Genomic DNA, 16,163 nt, shown 5'->3' with positions numbered 1-16,163 from the left:
AATAACAACACCTGTTGCCATTGTTGGAAACACATGAACAGACATTGAAATTGCGCGTTAATTTTCACTAGCAGGTGGTTGTGCACTTGATAAAGCTAGAAATGAAATTATGAATATTTTTGTACTGGATCAGGTTTCAGACCCACATACTTACCTTTGGAGGAGACCTAGAGAAGATTGCAGTCTTGGGAAAAGGAACGAAATGACTGAACTATACTGTTCCGAGAGATTCAGATCCTCGAAAGAGGAGATACGAATTCGAATCACAGTCCAGCACCAAATTTTTAAACGTCTCTAGTTCAATCAAGTACAAGTAAAATAAGATCCCTGTCCCTTTAAATGGCTATCGGTTCATCAAATAAAATAAAATTTTCTAATGTAAGTAAGCTTACTGGCGACTGTATTTCTGTTTACCATGACTTCCGCTGTGTCATTTCCCAACGTAAACCGGCTCTGCTCAGTTGGTAATGAAGGAACGTGATGTTTAATGCGGATTCTGGATTATAACGTCTTTCTCTTGAGGTTACCAGAGGTAAAATAAATCTGTTTGTGCCTCTTAAAAGTAAATGCCTGAACCCACGCATTGCACCTGTGATAGCTCGTTCCACCATACCATTGTGGCCACATTGCCCAGCCCCAAGAGTTTGCTGTAACGGATGATGTGCTTAGCTTACAAAATTAGTCACGGTGGAAAAAATGCGAGTCTATTAAATGGTCGAGTAGAAGCAAGCTTCTGACGCAGAGATCATGCTATTCTCATGTCATCAGGATGTAAAGACTCTTCTAGGCATCATAGGCTGGATGTGAAGCCATTTTGATTTTTCACAAATTCAGCAAATTTCTTAGTTCGAGAAAATCCACTGTGAAGTGTGAAGTTGCCGGATAATTCGATTATTACTGTTATTATTAATATCATTTTATTCATACCGCTGCTGTAACACAAGTGCTTGAACATCATTTAATGCCTTTTGGTCACTATAGATGTAGTTTCTCATGAACAGGTTCTTTCCCTGTCTACGGAATCCTTTTCATGTTAATATCAAACACCAGCAATTACTCGTAGATTACTTTAAAACTAAAGTAATTGACGAAGACGTTACTTGGTAACAAAAACGCACTGCCTTTCTTCACTTACTTTCGCCTAGAAATGGCTATCGAGTACTGACAAACCAAAAGGCAAGAAATCTTACTGCCTTCCGATATACGTTGCTGTTAGTTCTTCCACATGATTTGGTCGACATGACCTGTTTCAAGTTGTGTATGACAGACAGTGTTTTAGAAAATCTATTGTTTCCCTTTGAAATAAACAGAAGTATTTTCATTCTAAGCTGCCCAAGTACAAAATTTTCGCAATATTAGTTCAAATTTAATATTCGCTTCTATAATGTAGGAAAGTATTTCACAGTCGCAAAACTCACATCCGAAACGTTGACCTTACACTTAGTCGCTGACCATAAATTCTAGCTCAGAGTGACACCAGTTTAAATAACCTAATGTAGTGAAGACTGTTTGCCAGTGCTCTTTCTCACCGGAAAATACGCAATTCACTCATTTGGCTCCATAAGTACACTGTAACAGTAATTTCTGTGTGAAATTTGTCAGTAAGCTTTTGCCTTCCAACTGGCAAAATACGGCAGAGTACGGCCGGTAAACAATTCACAAACCACGATTTAGTGCCAATAAGACGATTTCTTTAAACATTGTCGAAGCTGAGGGAATTTAGTTTCTGCTTAAATCGTCTTAAGCAGCACCAATCACAGATATCTCAAATAGGGAAAAGCTGAATATCCAGGTACGAAGGTTGTAAAACAAACTTCCCACAGTTTGTGTCAGGTTGATCTTTTCGTCTGATAACACTGCTTAAGTATTTTGTCTAAGAGGTATCACAAGTAGTATCCTTGTAGCTGTGGGAATCATTGGTTGAAAACGAGTTTAACACCAATGGGTACAGTGCTGCTAAATTTTCACAATTATTATCAACCTAAGTCTGAGTTCATCCACAAACTGAGGCATATTTATAATATTGGAGCTAGACTGTGTATCCTTGTCTTTCTTGAGTGGTCATTGGAAGGCGTTTACACACACGTATACAATACTATGAATACTTCGAACGCTATGGTTAACGTTGCTCTCATAAACTACTTTTTTTTTAATTCTTCTGGGTCTTCAGCGTGCAATATGTGTTGTAGATACTGTCTCAGACCAAAAAATTGACCGCCGAGTCGTTCACGTAAGGTGGACAATACAGTCGTGCTCCTCTCAGAATTCTATGTCTGGCAATATGCTCGATCTAGCAACATGTAGACTGCGGCACTTCCCAGAGGAAGTCTTGACTCCAGTCTTAGTACATTACTCTTGACTACGACCGTAGTCTTGAGGTAAAACGCGAGACCAGCTAATATGATATTGTAGATTCGCTTGAATTACACTCATAGCTTCAGCACCGAGAGGAAAGGGGCGATAAATATTTTGTCGATATGTGCTTTCGGTCGCCAGACGTCATATTAGCTGGTCTCGCGTTTTACCTGAAGACTACGGTCGTGTTCCAGCAGCGGTTTGAATAAAATGATAGTAATAATAACAGTAATAATCGAATTATCCGGCAACTTCACACTTCACAGTGGATTTTCTCGAACTAAGAAATTTGCTGAATTTGTGAAAAATCAAAATGGCATCACATCCAGCCTATGATGCCTAGAAGAGTCTTTACATCCTGATGACATGAGAATAGCATAATCTCTGCGTCAGAAGCTTGCTTCTACTCGACCATTTAATAGACTCGCATTTTTTCCACCGTGACTAATTTTGTAAGCTAAGCACATCATCCGTTACAGCACACTCTTGGGGCTGGGCAATGTGGCCACAATGGTATGGTGGAACGAGCTATCACAGGTGCAATGCGTGGGTTCAGGCATTTACTTTTAAGAGGCACAAACAGATTTATTTTACCTCTGGTAACCTCAAGAGAAAGACGTTATAATCCAGGATCCGCATTAAACATCACGTTCCTTCATTACCAACTGGGCAGAGCCGGTTTACGTTGGGAAATGACACAGCGGAAGTCATGGTAAACAGAAATACAGTCGCCAGTAAGCTTACTTACATTAGAAAATTTTATTTTATTTGATGAACCGATAGCCATTTAAAGGAACAGGGCTCTTATTTTACTTGTACTTGATTGAACTAGAGACGTTTAAAAATTTGGTGCTGGACTGTGATTCGAATTCGTATCTCCTCTTTCGAGGATCTGAATCTCTCGGAACAGTATAGTTCAGTCATTTCGTTCCTTTTCCCAAGACTGCAATCTTCTCTAGGTCTCCTCCAAAGGTAAGTATGTGGGTCTGAAACCTGATCCAGTGCAAAAATATTCATAATTTCATTTCTAGCTTTATCAAGTGCACACCCACCTGCTAGTGAAAATTAACGCGCAATTTCAGTGTCTGTTCACGTGTTTCCAACAATGGCAACAGGTGTCGTTATTTCTGGTCAAACACGCACACATCTTACTGTTCATGAGTAAGCAACTGAAACTTAAGCTATATTCGTGGATGCACGGTAGGTGTGCAGTTCGATTGTCGCTTAGGCACAAAAGTTTGTATCCTTATTTTAGATTCAGACACCTAGCGGCTCGTAAGAAAAACCGATACGTAACATTTGATTTTTCTTAGTTAACAATCGGATTACGTGTTGGGTTCGTATCTCCGTCACAGAACTTCACATCATGCACTTCATCTTTAAATGCATGCACACTTTGTTACTTCAGAATGGAGGTATATCAGACATCTTTCGTGGTTAGATAACAGGGACGAAAGGATCTTGATAGGAACGACGGTTTATTACATAAATTGTCGTCTTTCATTTTCAAGTTTAGATTTGGTTAGTGGTATTGGCAAAAAATTTCGGTAATTCATGACTCTTCATGGCTAGTCATCAATATGATGTGATTAGATTAGATTAGATTAGATTAATTCTTGTTGCATAGATCATGAATATGACATTTCGTAATGATGTGGAACGCGTCATTTAAAATGAAAGATTTCTCTACATACCATGAGTCAATTTCTTTACAACAATTTTTTACACACACTCTCTCTCTCATTCTTTTTTATTTCTCTCACTCTCCCTCTCTCTCTCTCTCTCTCTCTCTCTCTCTCTGTCTCTCTGCCACACACACACACACACACACACACATTTTTTTTTTAATTTTTATTTGTTTGCTGTGCGCGACTATCGGCGAGGCACGAAAACGCCTGTGAATGACTTTCTTAGTTTTGAGTACACTTACGAAAGAAATATAAAAACAACAATGAGAGTTACTGATTTATGATGCTCAGTTTGCAGTCAGTTTTGAGTATTATTAGTAACTACGCTCCAGTCCCTTAACCTAGTTACAGAAATGCGAATCAGACGCATTACGTATTCCAGGCCGTAGCAGCCGCGACTTGGAGACACCAGCTATGGTCACTTCCCAGACCGCTGTAGGATCACATCGGTTCGTCTTCTTCCTGCTGGTACTGTAACTGAGATTTGGCAACAAGGCAACGTATGTTTGGCAACTCTGTGATCGACGAGTTACTTCCTGGTGTGCACGGAATTAAGCCTCAAAGTTCACTTGATTTTACCTGTCATTTCCATTGAATAATCCGAGTTATTATCGCTTGCAGGGTAACAAAAGATTGAAAATTTACGGTTTCCAGCCCAGGAAAGTCGTTGCAGGTGGAAACCGCAACTAATCTCGACATTCAAATAGCGGTTTACGAGTTCTAGTTACTATTGCCGTCGTAATAGGAAGCTAAGACCCATACCTCCTCGCCAGCTCTGTGGTAACGTGCTGAGCTGTGAAAAAGCGTCTGTTACGGTTCGCAGTTCCAGTCTCACTGACTGTAACGTTTTTATCCCTTCTGTGAAAGAGCTACAAGCAGTCAGATCAAACATCAATAAGGAAATCGCAAGAAAACGCTTTCAGCTCATAGTGCAATGTTGAAAAACTTACAATGCTGCACAACAGGTAAGGCCTCTTTCCGCTGCTGACAAGCGAATTTTGGGTTTCTAGGAATACGTAACTATATTTATGAAATGCCACATTTGCATACCTCTTGAGTATGACGCAGCATACCAATTAAACACAGACCCAATCAAAATCTAAGTGAGTAGTATTTTACTAACTCGTGTCGATAGAGGCATGCTTGTTTACAGATACTTTCGTCGTAAGGTTACCATGGTTAGTTTTATTTCATTTCTTATAACACAGTGCACAATTTTCGTAAGGTTTCCTTTAGTGTTGTTAAAACAATAGTAAACATGAGAGAGAAATTAATCATCAACGATATATGCGAATTCTCAGATGTTACCTATGACAGTCTGACAATGCACATGCAGTTTATTGATTACATGCATGTAGAAAACTTGTTCTGAGTTAAAGCTGTCAAACAAAGTTTGAAGAAGAATAAAATATCACTACCACACGACGGCTAATATAGAAAATACTTTTCTGACATATTATGGCACGATGCGCTCTCCCTGCACATCTTCGAGATGCATCTGCTGCCTGCTGTCTATTAAACCTGAATAGAACAAAATGTCACAGTAGTTAGCCCTTTTTCCACATGCGACTACTTTGGGTTGAGAAGTGAAGGGAATTATGTTCAAAGTTCCATTAGATTGATACCTTCAGCAGAGAGCAGAATTGCGTTTTAAAAAAAGTAGCACTGAATGTATTCGAACTCGCGACATCTTATCTATGCTACAAGCTGACACGTAGCTACAGCAGCTCCAGAGCTCGGTAACTATTCCTCCAGAACTTTTGGATTCCACAGCACTGTGAGATTATGCATATGGCCAGGTCTTGACTTCTGAGAGACAAACAGTTACAGCTTTTCTTTTGGACTGAACGACGTTTTCTAGTAACAGATAGCGCAATAGAATAGCTCAAGTGGAAAGGAACACTTCCTATTTAAACTTCTGCATCCTACACTGTTGGCAGTTGTGTGTAGGTGGCAGTTACGTGATTTTATTTCTGTGATTACAAAATAGTCGAATGTATGCACTGGGTAGCCGAGGCAGCTAGTTCATGGTGATTCGGTCAACCAAGTAAATGAATTTACTGAGCATGCTGCAAATTACTACAGGGAGCCTGTGTGTCAGAATTCTCATCCAGTGTGGCGCAACTGCGTTACGATAGAAAAATGACTCGCAGAGAAGAGGATTTCGTGGTCTGTTGGACGGATGGTACGTAGTTATACCTATGGTCTGGGTTTGATTCTCACTTCCGTCAATGATTTTAGATAGGGAGAGACAGATTCCATTCTCTCCTGGCTACACCAAGTGAGGAGATATAATGGCTGCGTGGTCTGAAAATTCACATTAAAGATGATATTCCTTCTTTACCAAGTAGGCGGTAGGTTGAACCACAATAAAGTCTGGAGTGGCGACATGTAGAAACTCTATCACCAGTAACCTTTCTTATACTAGTTATTTATTTCAAGTGACGACACAAACGCTATGTATGGTCACAGGACACTTATTCCATCTTTTATTTGAGCTTCTGTATGTCGATAAAATTGGTTCTAAACTGGGAATGCAACTCAGACCGCCCTTAACGCGGAATTTGATCCCTTCGTGGCAATACAGCTCGGCTACAATTTGTTGTTTGTTCAAAACTGCAGATTCCTCAACACCTTCACATATTACGCGTGAATGGGATCGAATCCTGGCCCGGCACTAAAGATTTAATTATGTATTATCAAGCTCTATCATGAGAACACCTATCTGCTGGTGGATAATAATTTTGATTTTTAGTGTATTTTCATTCGTTGTCAACACTAACGATATCTGACGTTTTTAACTCCCAGTGAGACACAGAACTATTTGCGAGATGACTGTAAGTTCAAGATGCTATTCTGAGCAGCTGGTGGAGAAAAATTCGGTAGCTGACGTCTCTTTGTGTGTAGTCAACAACGATATGTGTGGGGCTCTATTCCCAGTGAGCGCTGAACTCTTCGTCATATTATTTCAGTTCGTCGTGTCATTTAATGTTCATACATATTCTCAACTAGCTGCTCGTGAATAACTTTAATTTTTGATGTCATTTTGTGTTAAATAGTTCAAATGGTTCAAATGGCTCTGAGCACTATGGGACTTAACTTCTAAGGTCATCAGTCCCCTAGAACTTAGAACTACTTAAACCAAACTAACCTAAGGACATCACTCACATCCATGCCCGAGGCAGGATTCGAACCTGCGACCGTAGCGGTCACGCGGTTCCAGACTGAAGCGCCTAGAACCGCACGGCCACACCAGCCGGCCCCCACCATCTGGTATCAATGCATTACCCTATCATCCATTATATATAATCATTTTCATAGTACACTTGATATTATAGATGAGTAGGACACAAGACAGGACATAGATAATGTCCGTTTGACGTCAACAGTGTGTAACATTTTACTTTTTTTGAATAGGACAATGTTCCTCTCCAATAATTTTTAGATTAGTTACAATAAGCTTACGCTGCAAGAGAATTCGCTTGTATTTTTCAATATGTGGTCTGTTGTCGGTTTGAAGGCCTTCCATAACATCGGCAACGTAGTACAACTCCACCGAGGGCTGTCTGGAGTAGGGTGGAGATAGCAATGTGAAAGTTGAGAGCTGTCGAAGACGATCTTCATATTCCTAATGCGATTAGGACATCGTATACTCTTGACGACGTTTAGCACCTGTGCAGTCAGTCACCCAATTTCAGAATTCATTTTGAGTAATCCTGCTAAATTCCCTAAATATTGTCTTTTTATATTGATGAGTAATATGGATAGTCGTCACGTTCATGTGCCGTCTACAACGCAAATTTAATGTTACTATCCTAGGAACTAACCTGCAATACGTTTTGTATTTCATAATCGGAACTATCTGCATTAACCGTCATCAGAGCAATGTCAGGGAACAGAATGCAGCAGTGCCTTGCTACCTACTTGAGGACCTGCTTGAGTCGTGTTCTAAGGAAAGGGTAGTTGCTGGTTCACATTATATTACACTAGCGAGAAGTACCGACTTTTCCTTTTCTCTGCAAACATCCAGAACTAAATTCAGTAACTAAATGCTAAGAATATATTTGCATTGTGCCAACTCAAATATCAATAGATATGGATATAGATATAGATACAGATTTTTATATTTAAAGCCATTCTCGTTCTGCGTTGGAATAAACATCATTCATTATTTGCTTGTTCTTGTTACGATTGTTATTGTCATTCTCTCACTCGCAAGAGTTTTCGCATTCCTATTTGGTATCGATGCACATGAAGAGTGGCTATGAAAGAAGGGAATACTGAATGTTACGTCATGCAGAATACACTCATTTACTTCGGCTCCTCGTGATCTACGCTACAGGAGAAGTGAGATACATAAAGTTGACAGTGTGAGGACAGACCTGGTAGCACAACTGTGCAACTACACAGTGTTACCAGATAAAATGGTGCTGCGGAATCGACAGTGTAGTACGGACTTTGCCACAGTAGCAGACAGTTGGTAATTTAGGACCATGACCGTGGATTACACTTTGGTCAGTGCTGGTTAGAGTGCTGCAACTGTAAATGGAAGGCTTTGTTTGATAGTCTTATGCTGATGCTGTCTGAATAAATTATGCCATTGGATACAAAGCGGTTTAGTTTTGAGACCTAACCCACGAGGGGGGAAGGCACAGTGGTCTGCTTCAGGAATTCCAAGCAATAAAACACAAAAAACAACCCAGGAAGGGAGACATGCATTTGGAATCTGTTCATCGTTACGGGGTCAAACAAGAGGGTAACATTACTGAAACAATGATCGGGCTACTTAGTATATAATAGAGCATACAGATTTCAAGGAGGAAACGTATGAAGACGCAGACTTCCTCGTTATCAATATGTGCGGCATATCTTTCGTGTTAACGAAAGTAAATTCCCGCTTTACCTCTTCTTACGTGTCAAATGAAATGAATGCCATGAGGAATAGAATATTTGTTGACTGCGTCTCTTCTTGCTTCCATCCTTACCAACATATTTCTTCATTCTCGTGGTAATCATGACATTCTATGTGTATGCTGCAAAAGATTGCAAGTGGACAAATTCGACATCGAGGTGCAAAGCGTTATATTCAATTCGAATAAGCTTCCGGTGTATTTTTACTTCGTTTGTATTTTTAGATGATTATGAACGTTACGGAAAATTATCTCACATGCTTTATGTTGAATGAGAAACATTGAATGATCCGTTTTGCTTTCCCTACGTTGAAATGATATAATGTCGGCGTCAACAGCCTTCTTCCACGCCGGAAGCTGAAACTTGTATCATTCTGGATTAATGATAATTGAATGTCTCATATGTATACATAGCCCAGAAGGCGACGTCAGAAACCATCAGGGGAGAACGCCGCATAAAAACCAAACGTGCGCGCGCGTCTCCACTTTGAAGAACCGTATCGGAGAATCACGGCAAGCATTTCGCTGAAGAGCTGCCTCGTCAGAGAGCCTACAAATGGCAGCGTCGTAGCAAGTATTTGTCAACACTCTGATAGTGCATTTACTCCCGGGTGTAGGTCGGCGTTACCTCGCTAAATTCACTTGACATTCGTTTTCCACATCGAAGACTCGTACGATATAATCCACTGCAAGATGACACAATTAGAAAGTATATTTAATTTCTGGACTCCAAGAATGGCGTTCTTCACATAAGTAACACCTGTTTGTGTGTGCATTCGGGTGGACGACGGTGCAATCCCGCGCCCGGCCATCCTGATTTAGGTTTTCAATGATTTCCCTAAATCGCTTCAGGCAAATGCCGGGATGGTTCCTTAGGAAGGGCACGGCCGATTTCCTTCCCCATCCTTCCCTAATCCGAGCTTGTGCTCCGTCTCTAATGACATCGTTGTCGACGGGACGTTAAAACAGTAATCTCCACCTCCTCTGTTCGTGTGTTTAAGGTTGCGTTTTGAGGCTCAGGCAACATCGCAGTGACTATATTCCGCTTCTGGCCGCCAGTGTGTCGTTAGCTCAGAGGTTCCCTTGTGCGTTGAAGTGCTTGTACTATAAGACATAGCAGTTCGAATCACGGTAGAAGCCGCTGAGTACAACCTTTTATTTTCCATTTTAATTAATGGAGTTGCAAACTGCTAGTAAAAATTTCTTATGCGAAATCTGAAGAATGCCTTTAAACATCAATCTTCGTCCGATTTCGACTTAGTAAATTAAGTTAATATCATGGATTTCTGCTTTGCGAATTCCAAGGTGCTTCACTGTAAAATAGACCCTGAAAAGATTCAAACCGACTGTCAACGATATAAATTTGAGCTTTGTTCGTCATATAGGTCTAACATGTCAGTTGCACAAATAATTGAGTTTGAAAGGAAAAGAAACGAGGTATGAAGCATTTATAAATTCATCGAATGTAGTGAGGTGGTTTAATTTCGTCCCAGTCTATAAAATTAATTTCGGGCCATACTCAGCTCTTGCCGATTAATGTAATATAATACCCGCCTACTAATCAGGGCGTCTGTCTCCGTTGCTTTTGAGCGTGAATGGAAATTGTAGAAATATTCTGTGTAGCAACATTTAATAATAAAGCGTTTTAAATCATCAAAAGCGATGAGCGGTAGCAGGCGCTTTCGATAAAGAACGGGGGAGTGCAGCGCCGCTGCTGTCGCCACGGCCGCTGCCAGTAGCCAGCAAATGGATCCCGGAGCTTTGCCGCATACGGCGTCCAGAGGAGGACAGTCTGCAGGAAATCTGCCGCAAAATCGTTACTGGATAAAATTTTGATATCGGTGTGTCACAAAGCGAAATAGATTGAATCTGCGCTACCATTACATTCACGTCTTCAGCATTCAGACAGAAGAGGCTATAAAAATATTTTATACCACCTGCTCTCGATCCACTGACATTATGAACAGAAACAACGCACGCTACCGCTAGACCACAGGCGTAATCAGCCTAGCGTTTCTCTATCATGGGACAAGTTTTCCTCCAGGAAGTGCCGCAGTCTACAGTGTTGCCAGATTGTGCAGATAACCGGACTTAGAGAATTAGCGAGTTGGCCAGTTTTTTTGTCCCATGTCGCGATCGGCGCGGACTTAGCCTCTGAAGCGGCCGGCCGCCGGTCAAGTTTTATGTCAAAGAGTGTACGCACATCAAATAGCGACCAGTGCAGCATGTGCAACAAGCGCTAAGGCCGGCGCGAATTGGGCCTCCTGCCAGAGACGCAGTGACCGTGAACCGAGATGAGAAAGTGACTTGCACACCCGAGGTCAGGGCCCCGCTGGTCTCCAGGGCTGCCCGTAATTAGAGTGACTTAACAGAGGTGCCGGTCGAACAAATGGCGCGGGCAGTCCATTGAGGGAGGCTGGGGTGCTGGCCGCACGCTAAAAATAACGCCTCATTAGCGCTGCATTAGCCAAGCTCCGGCGCGCTCCACAAAGCCATAGCTCCCAAGACGCTTGTTCAGTGTTCCTTCCTCTAGAGTCAAACACACTACAGTACGCAAAGGAAATAGAATGCCACCAACCAAGTAAACAGGTTGTCCGAGAATCTTGATCACGATTCCATTACCTACGTCTAGAGTTATACTCTTACCAGAACTACGGTTCGGCATATATAAATGAGGTGCCATTGGTTGTACTACCGGCAGTGTTGGTAGCATTGGTAGGCAAAGAACCATAAATGAATGTGTGTGAGAGATAATGGGAGCCGACGACTTCTCTTTGTTTTTTGTTTGTTTGGTTGTTTCTTTAGTACATCATTAGAACCGGACATCATTCAGTGTTTGTCCATTGCGTATTTCATATCTTTCCAGAACATTAACTGTATTTCATAAGTAATAAAAACTAGTTGATCGAGTAACTTCTGCACTTTTATGCAACCAAAGCAATTACTATTGATGCAAGCACAGTTTAAATGGACAGGCACCAACACACACACACACACACGTATATATATATATATATATATATATATATATATATATTGTTGTTTTGCACTCAATAGAACGTTATTCATCATGATCAAAGGCAAGAGTTTCCAGTTATTATTGATAAATGCGAGAGTTTTAAATAACAGAAACATCTTTTATATAATGTCGATGGAATATTGACCGGCGGCCGCTGTGGCCGAGCGGTTATACGCGCTTCAGTCCGGAACCACGCTGCTGCAGTCGCAGGTTCGAATCCTGTCTCGGGCATGGATGTCTGTGATGTCCTTACGTTAGTTAGGTTTATGTAGTTCTAAGTCTAGGAAACTGATGACCTCAGATTTTAAGTCCCATCCATAGTGCTTAGAGCCATTTGAACCATTTGAATATTGACCGATGTTTGATATACTATTGTTTTACGGTATTTTCTCTGTTTTACCGCCGCGCGGGATTAGCCGTGCGGTCTAGGTCGTTGCAGTCATAGACTGTGCGGCTGGTTCCGGCGGAGGTTCGAGTCCTCCCTCAGGCATGGGTGTGTGCTTTTGTCCTTAGGATAGTTTAGGTTAAGTAGTGTGTAAGCTTAAGGACTGATGACCGTAGCAGTTAAGCCTCATAAGATTTCATACACATTTGAACTTTTTTTTTTCTGTCTTACCTTCTGGTTGAGGAAATTGTGTTTTCTAGTACTGTATGATAAATCTGTATTGTTTCCCTTATTTTTACACCAAAATTCCGATGTTTCACATTACCAATCTACAATTTTCGAATAAATGCAGAATTAAACATTGACAATTTCAATTTTTCTATAAACAATGATTATTTTCAAGTAACAGACAAGAGGGCAACTATGTAGAATAAAAATGTTCAGAGTTTCCTAGGCCTTTATACATCCTCACTCACTTTCTAGATGGTTCACTGCTTCCGCTTTATAAGCGAATCTACGAGGGTTGCCCAGAAAGTAACGCACTTTTTTTTTCTACAACAATTCTTTATTGAACATAATGAGAATTACACACACGAAAGAATTGTTTTATCTACACACTCTATTTTTCCACGTAATCTCCACCCCGTTCTGTGGCCTTCCTCCATCGCGAAACAAGGGCGTGTATGCGCTGTAGGTACCAATCCCTGTCCTGGTGGCGGAGCTAATGCTTTACTGTGTGAACTTCCTTTGCTGATTGACAGATGCAGCACCAACTGCCGACTCGTATTGCTTCCATCCTCGTGAATGACATCATCAGCTCGCTGCAACATGTCGGGTGTGACAGCCGTGAATGATCTGCCCGACCGCTACAAATCGTGGAGCTCCGCCGAACCGCCTTCCGATGACCTCACCCTCCATTCCCAGCGACTAACTGTTCTTCTATCGACAGCAGATACTTCACAGACGTTGTGAATATTCCCCAGAGTTTCTTTCTATGCAGTGAGAAACTCAATGATGGCAGGTTGCTTGTAACGTACATCACCTGCAGACGCCATTTTAAAACTGCCCTGCAACTACTCTATCCGTCGGAAGTGACGGAAACTTGGCGCGCTCACTCAGGAAACTCCAGATAAATGGTTCAAATCGCTCTGAGCACTATGAGACTTAACTGCTGAGGGTATCAGTCCCCTAGAACTTAGAACTACTTAAACCTAAGGGCATCACACACATCCATACCCGAGGAAGGATTCGAACCTGCGACCGTAGCGGTCGCGCGGTTCCAGACTGTAGCGCCTAGAACCGCTCGGCCACTCCGGCCGGCAAACTTCAGATAATACATGCGTAACATTTCGCATTCGTAACATTGTTTCCGGCTGAGAAAAAAAATGCGGTGCATTACATTCTGGGCAATCTTCCTAGTAAGACATTGATCGCATATGTAAAGAGAGAGATAGTTATGAGGTAACAACCGATAGGTATGTAAAACACCTAACACACAGGTAACGCAGGTGTAACCTTAACTAACCAAAGTGCTAGGAAAACTACTGCAGCCTGCGCTTGCTTCTGATAGTCTACAGTAACCTACGATACTTTTGCAGCTCTGCTTGTGCAACATGTCTATGTTGTCTTGCTTCTAGCACGTTGATAAATGGATGAAGTTCCCTTGATGGTGAGTTTCAGATCTTGAATCCGTCGCTGGGAGCACTACTGTCGATTAATGGGTGAAATGGCGGCATCAGTGCAGGAAAAACACAACGTCTTTTATGGCTGGCAGAGACGATATGTCCATTCATAGCGCAACGAAGGTGCAGAACAAGTTAGGAGAGCCGCACGGGTTAGCCGCGCGGTCTTAGGAGCCTTGTCACGGCCAACGCGGCTTCCTCCGTCCGAGGTTCGAGTCCTCCCTCGGGCACGGGTGTGTGTGTTGTCCTCAGTGTAAGTTAGTTTAAGTTAGATTAAGTAGTGCGTAAGCTTAGGAACCGATGACCTCAGCAGTTTGGTCCCATAAGACCTTACCATAAATTTCCAAAATTTCCAACTTAGGAGATATTTCCACCACATTTCTTGCTGAGTAAGAAACGGATGAAATTTTTTTTTGTTTCACTGCAGTTGTAAAGAAGAAATACAGCCACCTCCAACGTAGGCAGAGAATGTCGAAAACAGCCGAGTAGTGTTTACACGATCGCCATGCAAACCAGGCATTCTGTCGGCTCTGTACCCAAGACCACAGTGCGAAGAGTGTTACGCGAACGATAGAAACTTCACGCTTACAAAGTTCACATACTGCAAAAACTACATCCTTGTGGTTATGAACAATGTAAAGAATTTGGCAATAACACGTTATTAGATATCAAAGGGAGTGTAAATTTGTTCCTGCAAACAGCATTATCAGATGAAGCAATGTTTCATTTGTAAGTGGAATTGCAGACATTTGGAGTAACGAAAAGTGTCCTAAAAGACGATCTGAAGGTACGCCCTAATTGAGGCCGCAACTGATACTTTCGCCGATATTAAGAGTGAATCTTGGTCTTTACACTGTTTGTATGACGGTATGACATCCACGTTGTTATTTAAGAAGCCATAATGTGAGAAATCAGTAGTGACGAATGGAAAAACTAGTAGAAGCCAACCTCGGGGAAGATCAGTTTGGATTCCGTAGAAACACTGGAACACGTGAGGCAATACTGACCTTACGACTTATCTTAGAAGAAAGATTAAGGAAAGGCAAACCTACGTTTCTAGCATTTGTAGACTTAGAGAAAGCTTTTGACAATGTTGACTGGAATACTCTCTTTCAAATTCTGAAGGTGGCAGGGGTAAAATACAGGGAGCGAAAGGCTATTTACAATTTGTACAGAAACCAGATGGCAGTTATAAGAGTCGAGGGACATGAAAGGGAAGCAGTGGTTGGGAAGGGAGTAAGACAGGGTTGTAGCCTCTCCCCGATGTTGTTCAATCTGTATATTGAGCAAGCAGTAAAGGAAACAAAAGAAAAATTCGGAGTAGGTATTAAAATTCATGGAGAAGAAATAAAAACTTTGAGGTTCGCCGATGACATGCAGAGGATTAATGCATGGTGCGACAGCTGGCAGCTTTCCCTAAACGTAGATAAATGTAATATAATGCGCATACATAGGGGCAGAAATCCATTCCAGTACGATTATGCCATAGGTGGTAAATCATTGGAAGCGGTAACGACCGTAAAATACTTAGGAGTTACTATCCGGAGCGATCTGAAGTGGAATGATCACATAAAACAAATAGTGGGAAAAGCAGGCGCCAGGTTGAGATTCATAAGAAGAATTCTAAGAAAATGTGACTCATCGACGAAAGAAGTAGCTTACAAAACGCTTGTTCGTCCGATTCTTGAGTATTGCTCATCAGTATGGGACCCTTACCAGGTTGGATTAATAGAAGAGATAGACATGATCCAGCGAAAAGCAGCGCGATTCGTCATGGGGACATTTAGTCAGCGCGAGAGCGTTACGGAGATGCTGAACAAGCTCCAGTGGCGGACACTTCAAGAAAGGCGTTACGCAATACGGAGAGGTTTATTATCGAAATTACGAGAGAGCACATTCCGGGAAGAGATGGGCAACATATTACTACCGCCCACATATATCTCGCGTAATGATCACAACGAAAAGATCCGAGAAATTAGAGCAAATACGGAGACTTACAAGCAGTCGTTCTTTCCACGCACAATTCGTGAATGGAACAGGGAAGGGGGGATCAGATAGTGGTACAATAAGTACCCTCCGCCACACACCGTAAGGTGGCTCGCGGAGTATAGATGTAGATAGATG

This window comes from Schistocerca americana, chromosome 4 (assembly GCF_021461395.2).
Source record: "Schistocerca americana isolate TAMUIC-IGC-003095 chromosome 4, iqSchAmer2.1, whole genome shotgun sequence".
Lineage (NCBI taxonomy): Eukaryota > Metazoa > Arthropoda > Insecta > Orthoptera > Acrididae > Schistocerca > Schistocerca americana.
The sequence above is the reverse complement of the archived record's forward strand: the minus strand, read 5'-3'. Positions refer to the sequence as shown.